The sequence below is a fragment of the Macaca nemestrina genome, chromosome 3, assembly GCF_043159975.1.
Source record: "Macaca nemestrina isolate mMacNem1 chromosome 3, mMacNem.hap1, whole genome shotgun sequence".
Lineage (NCBI taxonomy): Eukaryota > Metazoa > Chordata > Mammalia > Primates > Cercopithecidae > Macaca > Macaca nemestrina.
This window is the reverse complement of record NC_092127.1, coordinates 21,793,932-21,816,535: the sequence shown is the minus strand read 5'-3', so window position 1 is coordinate 21,816,535 and position 22,604 is coordinate 21,793,932. Positions and strand designations below refer to the sequence as shown.

The 22,604-nt window shown below is 37.6% G+C and overlaps 1 long non-coding RNA gene across 1 annotated transcript; it reads right to left on the bottom strand.

The window, feature by feature from the left end:
* Positions 1-2,981: 2,981 nt before the first annotated feature.
* On the bottom strand, positions 2,982-22,362 carry LOC105466709 (uncharacterized). The gene is made up of 4 exons (XR_978424.2): positions 22,121-22,362; positions 13,413-13,481; positions 12,629-12,735; positions 2,982-3,097 (listed from the first exon to the last, which is right to left on the bottom strand). It is a non-coding gene; the product is annotated as an uncharacterized lncRNA (long non-coding RNA).
* Between the last annotated feature and the right edge of the window lie 242 nt (positions 22,363-22,604).

Sequence of the window (22,604 nt, the reverse complement as noted above, 5' to 3'; positions counted from 1 at the left end):
ATCCACATTACTTGCAGATATGAAATATATGGTAGATAGTTGGGCCATTTTTATAAACAATCAACCATTCCTTTCTATATTCTCCCTCTGGTTTTGTCTTGATACTCCCACATGAAAAATAAACTAATACACTCCATACTAAGATCTCAGATAGCCCCTAAACCCAAGAGCCCATAATCAACATCTTATCTGGTGGTGACCCCTTAGAAACAATTCCTTGGATCCAAAACTTCTGAGCTAAAAATATAGATTATTGCCCAATTCACTGTGACACAAGAATGGGATAAATAATCCCATTTTAAAAGGGTGAAAATGAAGTGTACACAGTTGTGACTGATCTGCCGTATTTCGAAAACCCACTGGGCAGTGTTGTTAAGTTCCCGTACTCTGAAGGTACAAACTGCTCCTAAATTAGAGTCACTTCGACTTCCAGTACTCTCAGCTCGCGTATCTGAGTTTCTCCTTCTGAGGTATCCGGTTATTGTTTTCATTATACTCGTTGGTTACTTGGTAACAATAGCTCATATTGTTATACTCCTTGGTTACTATGAAGAAATAGCTCATATCATTTCTCTGCCTTCTCCCTGCCTGTACAAATTTGGGACTCAGACTTTTTACAGTTTTCACCATCTCAATCCCTTTTAGTTCAGTCTGCTGGCACTCTTGAGAATATAACCTTCAAACGTTTGTGGTCTCGTAGATATGATTTGCGATCGCTCAATTCAACGACAGCCACACTCAAAATTGGCTTCAAGACATTTTTCTCCCTCTATAGACTTACATTCTGTTACTTTGGAAAGAGACTGCTGTGAGATCTTGCCATTCTGGTTCTTAGAAGTCCTTTTTCTTTGCTAACTGAAATAATCCATAGGCACCGACTTATCTCTTTAAGTCTCAACAAAGCATTTAGAGCCCCCTGATTTGACTTCTGTCCATAGAGCTCAGATTTTACTTTGACATATTTTACCTACCAGATATGAGAAACAGTTTTATTTTCCAACTGAACAAGGCCTGGTCCCACTTTATCTCTTCTAAATTTTACTTGCAAATTTCCCAGCTCTTGAAACAATCTATTCTCTTTCCCCATGCCTTATCATATATGGCAAGTATCAACCAGCTGGTACTTTCAATATTCTTTCTGGAGACTTTTTTGCCCAAAACTGGAGCACATGAGTTATATTTTCCATATTCCTGGTTACTGTATGCAATTGTTTTGCTAACTATTTTGTGATTACATAATATATGAGTTTTCATTTTTCTAGCCTCCAAGAGCAATTTCTTCACCGTGTCCTGTCCAATTTTCCAGCCTCTTCCAGCTCCCTAGTCCAACGATTTTATTATGACTGTTCCTGTTTCGGGTACCAATTTCTGTCATTTATCTATCATTCTGTAGCAAACTATCCAAAGAATGCGACTTAACAGAACTAGTTGTTATTTCTCACATGTTTATACATCAGCTGGATGCTTATATTTACCACATTCTTCTGGTCTCATTTTGGGTCTGTTATATGCCTGTGGTCACTGGGCAGATTGGCTGGAGGCTGGTTGGTCATGAAAAGCCACACTCACATGTCTTTTGGATGGATGGCTGTCAGTTGGGGCAATGGTGGCAAAGGTGCCACATGAGTAATGCCATTCAGAGTTTATTTGTATGGTTGTGGCAGAACTTAATGAAAAAAAGTCAAAGTACGAAGGTCTTTGGAGGCCTAAGCTCAGAACTGACATGTCATCTGTCTGTTATGTTCTATCAGCAAAAGGAAGTTGTGTGTGATGTCAGAACAGATTGAAGGGGTAGACAATTATACTCCACCTACTGATGGGAAAAACTGCAAAGTCATACTGCAGAGGATGCACACTCACAGAGGTATGAAGAATCAGGGCCATTTTTGTAATCAATCTTCACATCCGGTCTCCCATACATATCAGAAAAATGACACAATGAACATAGTTACCTATTGCTAAGACCACCAACATTTAGAACTTGAGTTGACATAAACATTTATTTTGCTGCTGTTTCTCAATTCCGTTTTCTATTTTACTGAACTATTACTTGAAATGTTTTGTAGTTTATGCTCAGCTTGTCATTTAGGTTTTGATAACAAAATATAATGTGTAGGAGATGTTGAGTCTGCCAGTTATTCGGATGTGTTTGTCATACAGCAGAATATGAGTAGTTACGGATTTTGTCAGTCTTCAGAGTCCCTCAGCCCCAACACCAAGATTTTAACAGGTGGTTCTACCCAGAAAAGAATGGCATTGGAAAGTAGAGTTTCTTTTTTATCTGCAGGAAGAAATAATGCAGATCCCTCGCTCTAGCAAACACCTTTGCATCAGACAACCGGTCTCTGCCATCCCCAGAAGTTTCCATATCAGTACCTGTGAAAAAATAAAATAAAAGAAGCTTTCTTTCCAACTAAACAAGGCAGAAAGGAACATCAGTGACCACAGGAGTTATCCTGGGAGGGTTGGAGACCAGTAGCCTTCTGTCAGAGGCCAGTACTTGGACAACTTGAGAAATTACTAGTCTCCCAACAGCAGACAGCATATATATATTTAAAAAAAAAAAAAGAACAAACTGGAGTAATTCATCAAAGTGTTTACTTTTCTTGGGTTCCCAGTAATCATTTGAGAGGGAACCCCAAAGAAGAATCGGTTTGCTGGGGACTCAGAATCATATTGCATATATTTTGAAGATTGAAAGAATAGTAGCCTTTCTCACAGACCCCAAACAGGGGAAACAGATCATATCCATAAAATTAGATAATAAAATACATTAATGCTAAATTTATTGTCTACAATGCTATTATATTAAATAGAAATGACAAATGGAGGAAAAATGCAGTAAATTATATACAATAGTCTGTAGGGAGTGTAAGACAATAGGTACAAATGCCTAAATAACTGAGAATGCTTTGAAATACAAAACATTCACCTCTTTTAATTAGAAATTAATTTATTATTTGCTGTCCAGATAAGTACCCTTTCCATAGTGACACAATAAGCTGCTATAGATTTGTACATCAGAATGCAAGTTGATTTTTCTCTTCCCAGAGCAGGATTTGATCTAAAAAAACTTCATTGTCCAAGATTGCTTACACTGTAAAAATTGAGCAAGAAAATAGAGTTAAACTCTGTGTGCAGCAATTATTCTTTCTGTCAGCAGGAGCAAAATTTATCACCAAAGGAAAATCAAAAGTACTGTCATGTAGAAGTCAAACAGCACTCCTGAGTTCTTTCTTAGATTCCTAGTAAAAATCCTTGGCAAGAACTGCCATGGCTCATAGTTTCACGAATGTGGGTGAAAATAGATTCCAGTAGCAGGTTTTGTATGGACATGCAGTGCATTATTCTTTATAGATATATAGCTAGTGGAGCAGTGAGAAATTGTTTAGTCTGAGTTTAAGAATGGGTATTCTCCTAGGGCATCTACTCCTCTTTTCTATACATTTTGAGAAGATACCGGGCATTCTACCTGATCTAACATGCTGTATGCCAATATATTTTCATATTATAACCTGTATCTATGCCTTTGTCGTTTATCTCCTGGCCAACCAATTAATGGGACGACTACCTTACTTTTGAGAGAAATCCCTTACTGGGTGCATATCCTTGGGATATTCACTCTTCCTTCACAATTTCTATATCCTCGGTAGCTATCCTGCAGGGAACTAGGAAAATGTAAGGAGGAAAAGCTTCTCATCAACAGACAAACTAACTTACAAGCAGTAACTTCCACAGGGAGTGTCCTGCCAGCTCTCTGTGGCTTCCTGCCTTCCACCTCAAGATGGCCACCTGTCAATATGCTCATTAGTTTTGTATCTCACTCATACTGTGGTTCTCACTTTCAGAAGACAAAGGACTCTGATTTTATTTTTTTAAGCAATGAATGTCACAGATTCTCCAAGAAATTCCTTAGTCTTTCAAAAAGCATACAGGTTGTGCTTTTTTAAAGTTTCACTTTTAATTCTCTTGTAAAGAGAGGTATTTGTTTTATTTCCTCAAAATTGATGACTTTGTGTTGACATATTATTTCTTGCTAGTTTAATTCTGCATTTTGCACTTTCTGATTAAGTGCAGGAAACCCTCAGAGATCCTTGGGCACAGGCTACACTCAAACTTAGATATGTTGTATTCAGAGCACAGAAATGATGCTTATCTGCAGACTGTCCCATCGACATTTTAGGACGTTTGGCATTTGCTAAAGAAGGCTGCAGTCAGCAGGGGTGGGAAGTCAACACTACAGAAAGCCCTAGATGAAGCCGTGGTTGTGGGAGAGAAAAGGAGAGAGATGAAGAGACACTAAGTGAGGGGGCTGGGAATGACAGCAGCCTCTCCATCCACGCAGGGAGAGGCGAGACTCCAAGGGCTGTCAAAGACAGATAAGCACGCATGCATGGAATTCAATTTGTGCTGGTCTAGAAGTCAGCGATGCAGTGAATGACACCCCCACCCCAAGAGTTTCCTTGAATAGTTTGGAAATTAAACCTCCTTTTCAGACCTTCTGATAAGTAACAGGCAGGGCAGCCCTGGTGTGGAAAAGAGGGGAGAGACCAGCAAGTACAGGATCTCAAGGGAAACTTCTATTTTGGGGTGAAAAAGTGTGTTTGTTACATAAAATCACTGAATTCAAAGTACTAGAAAACCTGTCCAAGCAAAGGCAATGCCATCAATGTTCTAGTTACTGTCATTTGGGAAGCCAGGAGGCAATGTTCTCGGAGGGAGCAGCCAAGTGCTTATTCATATAAAAGAAGTCTACAGTATTAGAAACGCACAAATGCTGTGAGTACTCTAGTTTCTCGCCAGTAAATATTCCTGAGGGCCCCTCCTAACCTCCTTGCCAAGAGCAGGAACTACTCGCCAAAAACAGTAACATTTTGGCCACTGAGAATACCTCGGCTGCACTCCCTAACTGGTGCGTACATTGAATATTAAAGAGTATAGGAAAAGCCAAATTATAACAATTACATGGCCTCTACCCTGAAAGAACTTGTGTTCTTCTTGGAATAACAATAAACACACAGAGTACAATGAGTCTCATCTCTGGATCCTCCCTACTGAACCACTCCCCAGCCCTGCCAGGCTGGACTAATTTCAGGCTCCTGGCTAAGCTTTCGGTACCTTCTCTTTCCTCTGCCTGAACTTTTCTTCTCCCACCCACGGTCCCTACATCCTCCTTCATTTCAGATCTTCTTCCAGAATCTTTTCCTGATTCTTTAAATTGAATAAGATGTACACACCCCTCCCCCACATACATATATGATCAGGTGAACTGTATTTGTGTGCTGCCCATACACAACGGCCATTGCATCATATTCTGCTTCCGTCAGTGTTTCTCTATACACCATCCTTTAGATTATACATCTGGCAGGTACAGGGATCATATTAATCTTGCTCTCTCCTATATTCATTTTTGTTTTGTTTTGTTTTGTTTTTTAGATGGAGTCTTGCTCTGTTGCCCAGGCTGGAGTGCACTGGCGCGATCTCGGCTCACTACAACCTCCACCTCTCAGGTTCAAGCGATTCTCCTGCCTCAGCCTCCCGAGTAGTTGGGATTACAGGTGCCCGCCACCACGCCCAGCTAATTTTTTGTATTTTTAGTAGAGATGGGGTTTCACTGTGTTAGCCAGGATGGTCTTGATCTCCTGACTTTGTGATCCACCCGCCTCGGCCTCCCAAGTCCTGGGATTACAGACATGAGCCACTGCACTGGGCTGCTCTCTCCTATATTCTTCGGACACAGATTTCTACCTGGACATAGTAGGAATTCAGTAGACAATCTCTGCCTAAGTGAAGTAAAACTGCACTAAAGAGTTTTAAAGAGCTTAAAATTGTTTTACTAAGGTTTTTTTTTTTCTAATTTGAATAATATCAGCATTGATCTGTTTTCAAAAATCTAGGGAACTCCTGAGAAGTCACTCCACTTGTCACAGGAGCTGAAGGAAGGATTTTTATACCAATAAACTGAAACAGGATAGTGTGTCCAGTTTGACAGTGTCTCTTTCCAGTATTCTTGCACTAACCACCTAATAGTCACCTTTCTTCTGCTCTGGAATAGCAACTCCCTACCTCACCTGCCCATGGAACTCATCCTTTATTCTGTAGACAGAGTGCTCTTCTTAAAACAGAAACTCTGGCTGGATGCAAGGGCTCACGATTATAATCCCAGCACTTTGGGAGGCCAAGGCAAGCAGATCACTTGAGCTCAGGGGTTTGAGAACAGCCTGGCCAACATAGCAAAACCCCATCTCTACTAAACACACAAAAATTAGACGGGCATGGTGGTGGGCACCTGTAATCCCAGCTACTCGGGAGGGTGAGGCGTGAGAATTGCTTGAACCCAGGAGGCAGAGGTTGCAGTGAGCCAAGATGGTGCCACTGCACTCCAGCAAGACTCTGTCTCAAAAATAAGTAAATAAACAAGCAAACAAATAAAATGAAACAGAAACCTGAGCATATTATTCCCTAATATCCTTTACTGGCCATCCAACCCATATCTATATTCCATACGTATAGAGTAACTTTCAAGCTACTAAATATAAACCATAAAGCCTTCTGTTGTTTCACCCCTGCCCACCTCCTCAGCTTCAAATTTCATCAATTTATGCTTCAAAATATACACTCTAACAAGATGAAACCATTTGTTTCCATTGCTGTGTCACCTATTTGTGAATAATAAAATTACACAGGTAATATGAAATCACTTACATATTTACCTAAACCATAAACTCTACCTCCAAAGCAAAAGTATGGGAAATTACACCACTTCCTTTCATGCTCTTCCCAATTTACAGGCAATCCTAAGGTTTACCTCCTTCTCTTCTTTAAGGCTATGTATTGTCCATTTTAAACTTAACTCTGCAGAATCTTTTAAATGTATCTCATCTGTATAGAATTATTGCAAAAGGAAGGAGTTCAGTGTTTAAGTATCTCTTCTACAACACGCTACAGTGCAGACGGAATTTAAGGGACAGTGAATCCACAGCATAGTCCTTGCATACAATGAACTGAGTTACTGTGCATGGCCAGAACATCGTAACCTTTCATGGCCAGGAGTTTGTCCTCCTACCTGCACCTGACTGACGTCCTGTATCTCGCAGAGTTTATTGCTTTACCGATCCCTTTTACACTTTGATATCAAATCTACACTTGAGAACACAATAAAGAGCATTATTTTAGACAACTGCTAAATATTTTGATCAAACTTACATTCAAATAAAAAGCTCCTTAGAATTGCCACTTCCCAATGCATTCTTAGAGAATTGCATACATTTTGTGGAATGAGTTGCAATGGAAACAGGCTAGCCATTGGTAATATAGATGTGAATCAAAGGCATGCATTATGTGTAAATGCATAACTTTTAACTACTGAGTATTGCTGGAATAACGCAGATGTGCCCCAGCTGTACTGCTAGAGGATTTCATCACCTTCCACATAAAAGCTATTTATTTCTAAGATTAGTTTACTTGACTTAGGTTTCAGTTATCATGACAATAGCAAATATATCTTGTTAACCAAGATTCTTATTTTCATTTGAATTTGGCTCTCACATTTTAAAAACATACTAAATTATTAACAATTCTAAACATGAATACTCTTTTCCCTTTGATATTCTCTCCTCTAACATATTCAAATGTTTTAAGATTATATTCAAATTTTTAAAAATTATGCATATGAGAATATATTTCAGACCCCTTTCTCAGCTAATTTATATGAAATTGATATCCCTTTGCAAGAAGTCACAAAAGGGGAAGAAATATTTCCATGGTTCAAATTTAAGGCTTATTTTTTTCTCCTTTCTATAAGACCAGATCAAATGTCAGCACATCAGCATATCATTTCATTTTCATTGAGCTGTTTGCCCAGTATTCACAAATCCAATTACTTTTCTGTAGCATAAAACAAGATTCGTACATGATTTTCTTCTGCAACTCTGAATTTCCTTCCTGCTGTTTTCTGCTTTGCTTGCTTAAAAAATCTTCCATTTTTTTGGTGATGTATCAGCAGGTTTCATCCTCATGATGGGTGAAACAAACATTCATCCAAGAATTGAATAGCATCCTTGCTTCACACATTGAATCTAGTTAAAATGAGGTATCACTGTATAGGTATTTTCCTGCCAATGATAAGCTTTAGTTTATGAAATATAAAACACAAGTCCTCACTTTACAGTTTACTTTTACTAAGGACCTGATTCTGGATTTTCTTATAAATTAAGCCTCCTTGACCTTCAAATCACCCCTCTTTACAGCAATATTTTTGTATTTATTATCCTACAGAATGTTTACATGTAAAAATCACCCTTTCTCTCATTCTTAAAGCTGATATAGATCATTCCTTCAATCGGAAAGTGAAATTTGCATTTGTTACTTACCATTGGTCACAAAGATAGCATGATGGGAACAGAGAATAGAGACAGACTAACTCAAGAGTTGGAATAGCAACTCATCAGTGTTTGAGTGACCTCACTGTGAGACACACTGTCTCACTTGTCAACCTCTGTAAGCCTTTCCTACAGTTCAGACCATTATTATTTCAGAAATTGCAAAAATTGAAAACCTTCAAACAAATGAATGTCAATGGGAAATGTTGAGAATTTCACAACATGAATTTCACACTATCTGTCTTAGATTTCCTGAAACTTGAGCCATTTAAATTATGTCACTATTTGGCATTAGTAATGCACTCTGTGGACAAGGAATAAATCAGTAGCAGGAACCTGAAGCTCCTAAATGAAGCTGAAAAATCCTTAAGGCATGTTGCAATGAGGTGCATCATATGTTACTTAATTCTGTGTCACTCATTCTATAAAGCAAATTGACAGAATTTAGAAACTGTATCTGTCTTTCAAGTTGAAATAACAACAAATAACATGGTGAATAGGTTACATTGAGTAAAATCCTTTCACTAACATATCAAGTGATTTCTTAACAACTTTGTAAATGGTAACTATACCTCTTTTACAGCTGTGAAAATGGGATCAGCAAAGACAAAAACAAAACTTTATAACAGTCACAAGATTAACTGTTACAGCTATGACAAGAACTTAGGCCATCCGACTCTGCCACCAGTGTCCCCACCACAAACAAAGTGACGACGGGAGTTCACAGCTCCTTTCTTTGAGAAAATGGTCCTGCCCTTTATCTAATTTTTCTAAGTGTAATTTGCTCTTACAGTAGTGTGCGTTTGGACACTGTAGCTGATTTTGATCTATACATGCTGACTTAGATGTAATCACATTTCTGTATGCTTTCTGGCTTCAGTGATTGATTATTTCTATGCCTGACATCACCATAACAGGCCACCCAGAAATTCTGAATACAGAAAGATGCAGTCTATTTAATACTGGTAGTGAGCTTTAGGTGGCATATTGAAAGGGATTTTAGAATCTTTTCATTTCTTGCTAACTTTAAAATGATAGCAGTTGAAAAAGTGCTATATAACTAGGCTTCTTTCTGCCTCGGGAACAAGTTTTATTGAGATGTCTGAGATAACAGACTGATCATTTGCCTATGGTTCCTAGAGTTACAGAGGCGGAAGAAGCCCGCAGTGCTCTCTCCACAATCACCCACTGACCCTGGTGTCTTGCACCAAATTTCAACCAATAATTTCTTTTTCTGTCATGTGTCTGTATTATGAAAATGTTTGTCCTTCATTTAGATTATAAGCAGAAGTCAGGGATTCTGGTAGATTGCATTGATGATTCTAATTCTCTTACTGCAATATGAAATCGTTTTACTGCCCACTCTTACCCTTTTCCCACACTTGTCCAAGAACAGGAGAAGATGGGTGTCCAAGCTCAAGGAGGGTGGTAATTTGCTTCCCTTTTATGTTTTCATTCTATTTGACCCTCAGTGGGTTGGATGATGCCCACCCACATTGGTCCATTTTTGCACTGCTGTAAAAAAATACCTGTAAGTGGGTAATTTATGAAGAAAAGAGAATTAAGTGGCTCATGGTTCTGCAGGCTGTACAGGAAGCATAGTGGCTTCTACTTCTTGGGAGGTCTCAGGAAACTTACAATCATGGGAGAAGGTGAAGGAGAAGCAGGCATGTCTTACAGGGCCAGAGCAGGAGGAAGAGAGAGGGGGAAGGTGCTGCATACTTTAAGAAAACCAGATCTCATGAGAACTCATTCACTATCATGATGACAGCACCAAGGGGGATGGTGTTAAACCATGAGAAACCAACACCATGATCTAATCACCTCCCACCAGACCCTACCTCCAACATTGAGGATTACAATTAAACATAAAATCTGGGCAGGGACACAGATCCAAACCATATCACTCAGTCTACTGATTCAAATGCTAATCACTTCCAGAAAGACCTCCATAGACATACTCAGGCATGTTTTGCCAGCTATCTGGGTATCTCTTGACTCGCTTGACATATAACATTAACCATCACAATGAACTTTCACAGATGAGTGTATTACTATTACATTTTCCATTTCTACTCCCACAAATCATTACAAACTTAAACATGGCTCAGCAGTGATGTAGTTATGGCTTTCAGTAAGTCATTGCTATTGATATTATGCCTTAAGACTCCAACTGTGAAAACATGTCTATACTAGCCATGTTTGAACCTAGGGATTTGGCAGTATTTTCTTGGTGAATGGTTTTTAACTTCAAAATAGAAATCTGTGTATAAATTAGAACATACACAATTTTATTTTATAACAAAATTGGTAATATAATATTTTTCAATTAACTTTGAAGAAAGAGTAAGACAAGAAGACAAAATAGGCTGAAGACCAAAGTAGCGCCTGAGCAGAAAATATCTTACAGGCCATAAAAAGAAGCTTGGACTTTATCTAGGAGCAATGGGAATCTGAATTCATTCCCTAACGCTGCCATAACAGTCTCACAAAATGGGTGGCATAAGACAACAGAAATCTATTATCTCAAAGTTCCGGACGCTAGAGGTCCACAATCAAAGTGTCAACAGGGTCATATTTCCTCCAAAGTCCCCAGAGTAAAATTCTCCCATGTCTCTTCTAGCTTCTGGTGGTTGCTGTCAGTCGTTGATATTGTTGGCTTGTGGCAGCATCCCTCCAATCTCTGCCTTCATCTTTACATAGCCATCATCCCTCTGTCTGAATCGATGTCCAAATTTCTCTTTTCTTTTAAGAACATCAGTCATTGACCCAGGGCCCACTGTAATCCAGTATGAACTCATCTTAACTTGATAACATCTGCAGAGAAGCTATGTCCAGTTAAGATCACATTTGCACGTTCTGAGTGAACATGACTTTTGGGGGAACATTATTGTAATTAGGAGCCTTCTTCCATTAAATGTTATATATTAACATAGAATCTTCTGTAAATATGGATAGTATTTATTAAACATCGGGCCGGGCGCGGTGGCTCAAGCCTGTAATCCCAGCACTTTGGGAGGCCGAGACGGGTGGATCACGAGGTCAGGAGATCGAGAGCATCCTGGCTAACACGGTGAAACCCCGTCTCTACTAAAAAAATACAAAAAACTAGCCGGGCGAGGTGGCGGGCGCCTGTAGTCCCAGCTACTCGGGAGGCTGAGGCAGGAGAATGGCGGGAACCCGGGAGGCGGAGCTTGCAGTGAGCCGAGATCTGGTCACTGCGCTCCAGCCTGGGCGACAGAGCAAGACTCCGTCTCAAAAAATAAAAAAAAATAAAATAAAATAAAATAAAATAAAAAAGTATTTATTAAACATCTCAAATATTTGAAAATTTTGATACATAGCACAACAAAATGAATTTGTCTAAATTATTTTATTTTTAAGATAGTGTACTTGAAATTTAATTTCCATGTTTCTGATTGGTTTATATTTAATCAAAAATATCTGTTTGCCCAGGTTTAATAGTTGATATTTTACATGTACACACATATACATATATAAGACATATACAGGCAGACAGAAAAAAAGAGAATTATAGTACCAAACACATCAATAACAAACGCAGATTAAGAAGCTTCAAGGAAAAATATAATCTGATAGTAAAAATAATAATTTGCTTAATTTAAATTTTATTTGATATTTTTCATTGCTAAAAGTCTTGCATAGGCAGAGTAAAAATAAACTTCTATTGTATTTTGCAAAATATGTAGAATGTAGAGTTTATTGTCAAGGGCAGTTTCAAAATCCAAATAAATCCCTAGATTGTATAACAACAAATTTCCAACCAATTCAGCCATGTAACCCACGGGAATACATTTTCTCCAGAAATTGTAATGCTTCTTTATTAATCTCTGGAAGAAAAATTCTAGGAATATATATATTTTTCTCTATTCATCTATGTATTTGGTTCATTGTTTTCTCCTCCAAATGATGAGGAAAAAAGTCTTAATGGTGCATTTCTGAAACATGTGAAATGCTTGTACTGAATTGAGTTCCTGAAGCTGATAAAACTGTAAACATGTAGAGACTATGACTTTGAAGGAGTTCATCAGGTTTAGATTTCCAGCAATTAAATGCATATGGATTTTACATTGATGATAGAACAAAGCTTTAGAAATGTCACGGTGGTGTCTTGTCAATACTCAATGCACAGTTGCCTCTACCCCCCTCTCCCAGTGCCACAATTCCTCCTTCTCATGCCCCCAGAGCTATGTTCTGGTGAAACATTCAAGTAAATGAATACTCACAATGAAGTCCTTGTGAAAAGCCTGATAATAGGCAGCCTCCTTATATTCTGGACTAGAGTTTCTGAATTCATGATTCCATGGATGAGTAGCTCAAGTATGTGAACATCCTGAAGTTGTATTCAGCATTGTATGGGGATAGATTATTAAAGTCACCGTTACATATTTGGATGAGAGAACACAGAGAAGAAAGTGTTATGTGATTTGCAAACTTGCGAAATTTATAAGAACCCCAAAAATAATTTCCCAGGTAATATAAAGATATAAACATTTCTTATAGTTTCAAGCAGTCTGTACTTGCATATATAGTTTGTTTATAACTCCTGCGAATTTAAGAAAGTAAAGCATCGCACAAATACCAGGGTGGACTTTTGAACTAAACTTATTCTACTGGCTCTAAGCGTTGAACAGAAGTATCTCCAAAGGAGGTCTGCAATGGAATCTACAATTAGCCTACTTACAAGATCATTAATGTCATGCTACAATGAAATATTTGAACATAAATAGCTATTTTTAAAAAGTCTCTAAAATCATGCTGTTGATGCAGAAAGAGAAGTAAATTGAAATTCAATTAGCTCCTACTTTTAGAACCCTTTTAATTATCAGGTTGGGAAACCATACCAATTGAATTCCCATTAAGTAGGGGCATGAATTTTTAGGACTGTCCTAAATTTCACATACATATATAACCTTTTGTGATGTGAAGCATTTGGAAGTATCGTTCACAAATGGAAAATAATTAGAGCAATGTAAGCAGCACTTTAACACAGATTCTGTACTAACTTACCTTCAGAATCTGGGGTTCTACTTTACTTCATCATGTATACATTGCACATGTTCCAGCTCTCAGAACCTGCTGGAGTTTGGATTAACAGGAAGAAATAGATAAGCAGTAACTATCATAAATATTGCTTATACATTTTGGCCTTGGGTCTACACTTATATAGACCAATAAGTATAAACATTTCTTCATCTTATTCACAGCTTCTTTTCTTCACTGTTTTATTTTTTTCCCTTCCAAAAAGAAGCTACAAAGAACTATTTTCAAAATATGTAAGGAAACTGCACATCAGTTTTAAAATCCCAAGCAACCCAATTTAAGAAAGTGAGCAAAATATTTGAACAGTTACTGCAAAGAAGATGTATCTAGGTGTATCTAGATGTATAATATCTAGAGTATCTAGATGTATAATAAGACAATGAAATCATCTCTAGTCAATGAAAAATGCTCACTAAAACCACAAGTAGACTCTATTGCACTCTCACACAAATGGCAAAAAAAAGCCATACACAAAAAAAACCTCAAGATTTATGAAAGACATGGAGCATCTACATTTTCTCATGTAATCCAGGTTAATAAAACCATTTCAATAACCTTAGCAGCTGCTAATACATTTGAACATAAAGCACATGCATCACCCAGTGACTCTACTCGTAAATATATACCCAACATTAATATATATTAGAGCCAAAAGACATGCATAGGACTGTTTTTAGCAGTATCATTCACAACAACTAGAAACAGAAAACAACCCACACATCCATACGTAAATACAATATCATACAGTGATGAAGAAGAACAAATCATTTAAGGACACCACCACAGCAATTAATTTCACAAATGTGATATGGACTCCCAAAAATTCCAGACCCAAATAGTAAATACTTTACAATTTAATTTAAGCAGTTAAAAGACAGGCAAAAGTAACCTTTGGTGAGAGCTCAAAATAGTGGTTACCATTGGAGTCACTGACTGAAAGAGGACCCAGGAAAGTCTTCCAGGGTCCTGAAGATGTTGTGTATTCGTAACAGTTATAAGGGCATATAAATAGGTAAAATTCATCAGGTTGAACTTTCAAGATTTGTTTTAAATGTATCCATGTATGCAATTTTGCATAAGCACATACACACTCATATTTTACTTCAATAAAAATGCTGTGTACATACATTTCAAGCAAAGTTTTGTATGCATTGTATGGTTCTTAGTAATGTGTCAAGGAATTTTAGGTGACTAGTAGTTGTTACTTTCTTCTCAACCTGTAGTCTGACACAATTAATGTTCTGATATAACTACTAATCACAATAATAGGATATGGAAGAAATTAAAATGTAAGACAGACATACATTTTAATACTTTGCTATTTCTACATACAGGGATATCAATCTTAAAATTTATTACAGAAAGCAGATAAGGTATTGTGATACATTAGCAAACAACAATCAATATTTCAATGACACAAATGGCCACATTTCCTTAGAATGAGTGGACAAAGACTTGTGTGATTCAAAATTTTTGCATTAAGCCAGGATTATTAAGAAGCCTGAAATATTTCCAAGCAGGTTGGTATCATTTTAACTTACAAGCAGCAATTGCAAATCATCCTTGAAAAAAAAATCCAAATTTAGACCCTCAGATTTGATACAAATTAAATTAACCCAAATGTTAGGTCACAATAAAAACCTATCAAATAAACAGACCAAAAAAGAGGGAGGTTTTCTTCAAAACTTCTGATATTAAGTTTATTATGTGTGGATTTTACATTGCTTAATCTGAAATGTTTAAATTTAAAAAAAACCATGAAATCAGGAAAATAAGACAGCAAGATATAGGTATAAAAATGATTTGGCATATTTGAAAATGAACCATATTGCATTTACAGAAATAAAATGTATACTAATTGAAATAAAAACTCAACAGATTTGCTAGAAAACAAGTTAAACACCACAAAACAAGAATCAGTACTCAGAGGATGTATATGAAGAAAGTGCTTCGAATGAGTCTCAGAGGCATCAAAAATACCAAAGAGTAGTTAAGAAACATAGAAGAAAATAAAGAGACTAAGAGGAGATACCAGCTGAGAAGGACATGAATCTGCAGACACAAGAAACACAATCCAGAGGGAAATTTCATATCTAAGTCTGTTGTAGAATATCATGACTACAGAATGATTATGTCAGAACCACAGGATATAAAAAAAAATCTTAAATTCAGTCAGAAAGAAAAGTCAGATTACCTACAATGTACAAAATAAAACCATTAGACTAAGGGTAGAGTTTTTTTTTTCTTTAAATGGAGTCTGGCTGTGTCACCCAGGCTGGAGTGCAGCCTCCCAAGTAGCTGGGACTACAGGCGCCCGCCACCATGCCTGGCTAATTTTTTTTTTTTGTATTTTTAGTAGAGACGGAGTTTCACCATGTTAGCCAGGATGGTCTCGATCTGACTAAGGGTGGAGATCTTAACCACAATAACAACGTTTAGAGGAAAATGGAAGAGTATCTTCAAAGTGCTAGAAGAGAATAACTCTCAATGCAGAATTATATACCCAGAAAAATATTTTTTTCTAAATAAACATGATATAAGAACTTTTTTGTAAATGAAAACTGAGAAAATATATCACCACAGAGATTCACGATAATAATTTCTATGTACTTCAATAAGAGAAAACACACATACACACATACTCACATACAGAGTCTGTAATAGAAGAGGGAAAACTGAGCAAATACATTGGTAAGCCTTGAGGTAAATATAAACAAAATTTACATTTATAAAATAATAATAGCAATTATAATAAAATAATAATGCCTTAGATTATTATTATTCTGGGTAGCTATATTCTTTAATGTCACCATGAACACTAACATACTGGAAACTAAACCATTATTGTAAGGGAAAGTATAGGGTCAGTTTCTTTTTGTATTCCTTCCAAATTTTATTTTAGCATCAAGGGGTACATGTACAGGTTTGTTATGTGGGTAAGCTGTATGTTGCGGGGGTTTGGTGTACAGTGTTGTCACCCAAGTAATCAACATAATACTCAATAGGCAGATTTTCAATATTTATGTTTCTCCCATCCTCCACCCTCAAGTAGGATGTGGTGCTGTTGTTCCATTCTTTGTGTCCATGTGTACTCAATGTTTAGCTCCCACTTATAAGTGAGAAGATGCAGTTTTGGTTTTCTGTTTCTGAATTAATTCACTTAGGATAATGACATTCAGCTCCATTGATGTTCCTACAAAGACCATGATCTCATTCTTTTTTATGGCTGGGTAGTATTTCATGGTGTATATGTACCACATTTGATTTATGCAGCCCAACATTGATGAACATCTAGGTTGATTCTATGTGTTTGCTATTGTGAATAGAGCTGCAATAAACAGAGTCATTCATGTTTCTCTATGGTAGGATTTATATTTCTTTGGGTATATACACAGTATACCCAGTAATGGGTTTGCTGGGTCAAATGATAGTTCTCTTTTGATATGGATTGGCTGCATCTCCACCCAAATATCATCTTGAATTGTAGCTCCCATAATCCCCACGTGTTGTGGGAGGGACCTGGTGGGAGGTAACTGAATCATAGAGGCAAGTTTTTTCCATGCTATTCTCATGATATTGAATAAGTCTTATAAGAGCCAATGGTTTTATAAAGGGCAGTTCCCCTGTACATGTTCTCTTACCTGCTGCCATGTAAGATGTGTCTTTGGTCCTCCACCTTCTGCCATGATTGGGAGGCCTCCCCAGACATGTGGAACTGTGAGTCCATTAAACCACTTTTTCTTTATAAATTACCCACTCTCAGGTATTTCTTCACAGCAGTATGAAAATAGGCTAATATAGTAAATTGGTATTGGTAGAGTGCTGCTGCTTTAAGGATACCCAAAAACGTGGAAGTGACTTTGGAATTGGGTAACAGGCAGAGATTCTAACCAACTTCGGAACAGTTTGGAGGGATCAGAAGAAGATAGGAAAATGTGGAAAAGTTTGGAACTTCATAGAGACTTGTTACGGGCTTTGACCAAAATAGTGATAGTGACATGGACAATAAAGGCCAGTCTGAGGTGGTCTCAGATGAAGATGAGGAAATTTTTGGGAACTGACGCAAAGGTGACACTTGTTATGCTTTAGCAAAGAGACTGGCAGCATTTTTCCCCTGCCCTAGAGATATGTGGAAATTTGAACTTGAGAAAATTGATTTAGGGTGTCTGATGGAAGAAATTTCTAAGCAGCAAAATGTTCAAGAGGAAACAGAGAATAGAAGTTTGGGAAATGTGCAGTCTAATGATGCAATATAAAATAAAAACCTATTTTCTGGGGAGAAATTCAAGCCTGCTGCATAAATTTGCATAAGTAACAAGGAACTGATTGTTTATCACCAAAACAATGAGAAAAATGTCTCCAGGGCATGTCAGAGACCTTCACAGCAGCCCCTCCCATTACAGGCCTGGAGGCCTAGGAGGAAAAATATGATTTTGTGGGCTGTGTGCAGCCTAGGGACTTGGTGCCCTGCATCCCAGCTGCTCAAGCAATGGCTAAGAGGGGCCAGGGTACAGTTCAGACCTTGGCCCCTTTTAGCCAGTGGCCTCAGAGGGTTCAAGTCCCAAACCTTGCCAGCTTCCACATGGTGTTGAACCTACAGGTGCATAGAAGTCAAGAATTGAGGTTTGGAAACCTTTGCCTAGATTTCAGAGGATGTATAAAAACGCCTGAATGTCCAGGCAGAAGTTTGCGTTGGGGTGGAGCCTCATGGAAAACCTCTGCTAAGGCAGTGCAGAAGGGAAATATGGGGTCACAGCCCCACACAGAGTCCCTACTGCCTAGTAGGGCATTGCCTAGTGAAGCTTTGAGAAGAGGGCCACCATCCTCCAGACCTCAGAATGGCAGATCCACCAATAGCTTACACTGTGCACCTGGAACATCTGCAGATGCTCAATGCCAGCCCATGAAAGCAGCTGGGAGGGTGCTGTACCCTGCAAAGCAACAGGGGCAGAGCTTTCCAAGTCCAAAGGAGCCTACCCCTTGCATCAGTGTGACCTGGATGTGAAACATGGAGGATATCATTTTAGAACTTTAAGGTTTAATGACTACTCTACTGGATTTCAGATAAGCAGGGGACCTGTGGTGTCTTTGTTTTGTCTGAGTTCTCTCATTTAGAATGGCTGTATTTACCTAATGCCTGTACCCCCATTGTATCTAGGAAGTAACTAACCTGCTTTTGATTTTAGTCTCATAGGTGAGAAGGACTTGCCTTGTCTCAGATGAGACTCTGGACATGGACTTTTGAGTTAATGCTGGAATTAGTTAAGACTAGGGGACTGTTGGAAGGGCATAATTGTGTTTTGAATTGTGATGACATGAGGTTTGGGAGGAGTCAGGGAAAGAATGATATGGTTTGTCTGTGTCTCCACCAAAATCTTATCTTGAATTATAGTTCCCATAATCCCCACATGTCATAGGAGGGATCCTGTGGGAATTAATTGAATCATGGACTCAGGTTTTTCCCATTCTGTTCTCATGATAGTGAGTAAGTATCACGAGAGATGATGGTTTTATAAAGGGCAGTTTCCCTGCACAATCTGTCATGTTTGCTGTCATATAAGATGTCCTTTTGTTCCTCCTTCACCTTCTGCTATGAATGTGAGGTCTCCCCAGCCATGTGGAACTGTGAGTCCATTAAACCTCTTTTTCTTCATAAATTACCCAGTCTCAAGTATTTGTTCACAGCAGTATGAAAATGGACTACATCTACAATATGAAAATGGAAATACATCTTTTAAGTTTTTTGAGACTTCTCAAATCTTAAAAACCCCAAACTTTCCACACTGGCTGAACTAATTTACATTCCCACCAGCAGTGTATAAGCATTTAGGGTCAGATTCTTGAAAACCTCTGGTCACAATATTTTCACCAACTAATCAATATATAACATTACTTTATACATATTCTTGTTTAAAATGTCTTATTTAATATATTATTTTTACAAATAATTGCATGTAATATGTCTTTTCCACTGCACTGTGATTGTACTATTTTAACTCTTTTACTTGGTAATACACACACATATACAAGCAGTATACATATGCAGTACTCACAATAAATACACACAGTATGCAGGCACTGTATAGTACTCATATGTAGTAAACACACACAGTGCTGTGAACACATATTATACAAAAGGTATAATACAGTCATGCAAATAAAGTCCTGAAGAAAACCTTAAAATAAAAACTAAGCATTTACATTTTAAAAAAACATTAACTAAAATTTTACTTTGAATGGAGCTACAGTATGTCATGGAGAAGCATACTGTGTGGTTAAATCTCTTAAAAATGGCTTGCCCCAAAACCCAAAGACAGATTGGTGGAACTTACTCTGCAGAAGGAGACATTTAATGAGGATGGTATTTGACATCTTAAATTCCAACCTCTGGAGTTTGTTCCTTTCAACTTTTTGAGATCATAGCCCATTTTCCCCTCCTAAACTGGCTTAAAATTGCATCTACTTTGTTTCTTTGGCTTTTGCCTCAAATCTTAAGCACTTCAGTATAAGAGGTGAACACAGTGGAGGCTAGTTTAAACTAGAGGCTGTGTTCTAGCATATGGTCACATTCCTCTTTGACATTGAAAAACTTTTGCCAGGCAAAATTCCATTCTAATATTTTGACTGCTATAAAAGAAACAATTCGTGGAGACTTAGGATTACTTTCATTCCATCATTCTCCTTGCTGATTTATGCCTTGATTTTCCATCGTGTTTAAGTGTTTATTGGTGGGTTTTAAGGCTTTGTTTGCCAAAATTTTCTCCATATATTTTTCCTTTACATCATTGATGTCTTCTACATTTATTTGCTGTGCAATATACATTATATTTTTGGCACGATTTTATTTTCTATAACACCTCCAAAACCTTCCAAAGTTTTTATCCAGTATGCCTTAAAAGCATTTATACTGCCCTGAATGAGAGGTGGAATGACAGAGTTAGAGATTTGCAGTATAAAAATAGCTTCTATGTCAGAGTAGAATTTTTGAGTTCACAGTGATATTCTGGCACATTGTCCAATACAATATTGAAGGCAACGCTTTTGCTTTGGAGATGGCATTCAGCTTCTAGGATGAAGAAGTTGTAGAATATATACCAGAATATCAGAGTGTCATACACAATTTTATTATTCTGATCACCGAGCTATAACACATATATTTTTTCTTTAAATGCTCATGAATTTGGGGCTTTTAACATCATTGGAGGATTACACTTAAAGTCTCTCTTTCTGCACAAAGTCACCCTAGTCTTTGAAATACTTAAAGCTAGAACTTTGGGGCTATTTGTTTTACATAGGCTTGTTTGTCAATGTCCTTGTAAAACACGTCAACCTTGTAGATATTGAAAATCTCCTTTGTCACATAACTACTTCTGTATAACACGTAGTTAGTATTTTTGTTTTGTTTTGTTTTTTGAGACAGAGTCTCACTCTGTCACCAGGCTGGAGTGCAGGGGCACAATCTTGGCCCACTGCAACCTCTGCCTCCCAAGTTCAAGCAATTCTCCTGCCTCAGCCTCCCAAGTAGCTGGAATTATAGGCATGCCCACCACACCCAGCTGATTTTTGTATTTTTAGCAGAGATGGGGTTTCACCATGTTGGCCAGGATGGTCTCGATCTCCTGACCTTATGATCCACCTACCTCGGCCTCCCAAAGTGCTGGGATTACCATGAGCCACCGCACCCGGCCAGCAAGTATTTTTATATTTTTAAATATAAAATTCTATTACCTCTAGATTTTCAGAGCCTGCCTCGCCTTCTAGTTTAACATTTTTCTTGTCATATCACCTTTTGAAATGTGTGAGTTAGCCAGCACTAGCCAAGAAATATTTAAAATTATCCTGACCCTGGGTAACGTCACTAAATTTCTTTGGATTTCAGCCTCAAAACAGTGATGTCAGCTATAGTTATTTATAGGTAGTGATCTCATGAATCCACAAATATAGCTGCATTTACACTCTTTTCCAAAGCACCATCACACAATTTAGATGCTATTTTATCACTTCCTGGAGGGCCTTATGCACAGATCAGTGAATTTTCTTTTCTATTTTCTGTATGTACTTCACTCTTGCTCCGTTAACATTCCACTTACCACCACAGTAACTATAACCTGTACCTGAATAAAACTTAACTAATTTTTTCTCCCTACAACACATCACAGTCTTCTTGCACTTAGAAACATGAGACAGCACTTCAGCACTACACTTGAGAAACATTCTAAGCTGCAAAAGTGCCAACAAAATGCATCAAAATGCCAAACACATGATAGTAAATAAACCATAAGAAAGATACTTGTTTATAGTGTGACAGTTAAACAAGAAGGCAGAGTGTAGTATTGTTCACTCTTAGCTTGGAACGTGCACTTGAGATGACTCAAATTTTTGCCACATTGTGAATGTTATTGAATGACTGCAAAAACATTAGCAATATTGATTTGTGGGTTACAAGTAAATTTAGCAAGTAGACAAGTTTATAAATATATACTCTGAAAATAATGAGGATAGACTGTGCTTCATATAGTTTGTATTTATTTTGTATCATTGCTATAACAAATTACTGTAAGCTTAAAACTTACCATTTTATTGTCTTACATTTCAGTGGATCAGAAACCAATGCACAGAAAGACTCAACCAAGTCCTATACTCAGAGCCTAATAACAATAAAATCAAGGTGTCACCTGGACAAGGTGTCTTGTGGATCTGAGGATCTGAGGAAAATTCTGCTTTCAATTTCACTCAGGTTATTAGGAGAATCCAGTTCTTTTATGTGCTTTCCAAATGGTCATCTCCATCTTCAAGCTACCTGTGGCAGTCAGTCCTTTCGACACTTTGAATTCCACTGCCTATTTCCTCTGTTGCTAGCCTGAGAAAAATATCTGCTTTTAAGAGTTCATGTGAGTAGATTAGGTGCACCTGTATAATTCAGCCATATCTCTTTATGTTAAAGTCAGCTGATTTATAATGTTTGTTAAATCTCCAAAGCCCCCTTTGCCATGTATCATAACATGTTTATGAGGGCAACATGAGGGTCCAAAATTTATGAACATCAAGGTGCTTTTGACCACGCAGTTTTAAAATCACAGAGTTAAAATATCATACAATAGCATGCAGGTTTAAAAGTTTATAAGACTAAAGGCTTAAAGTGTTACAGAGTTGTTAGGG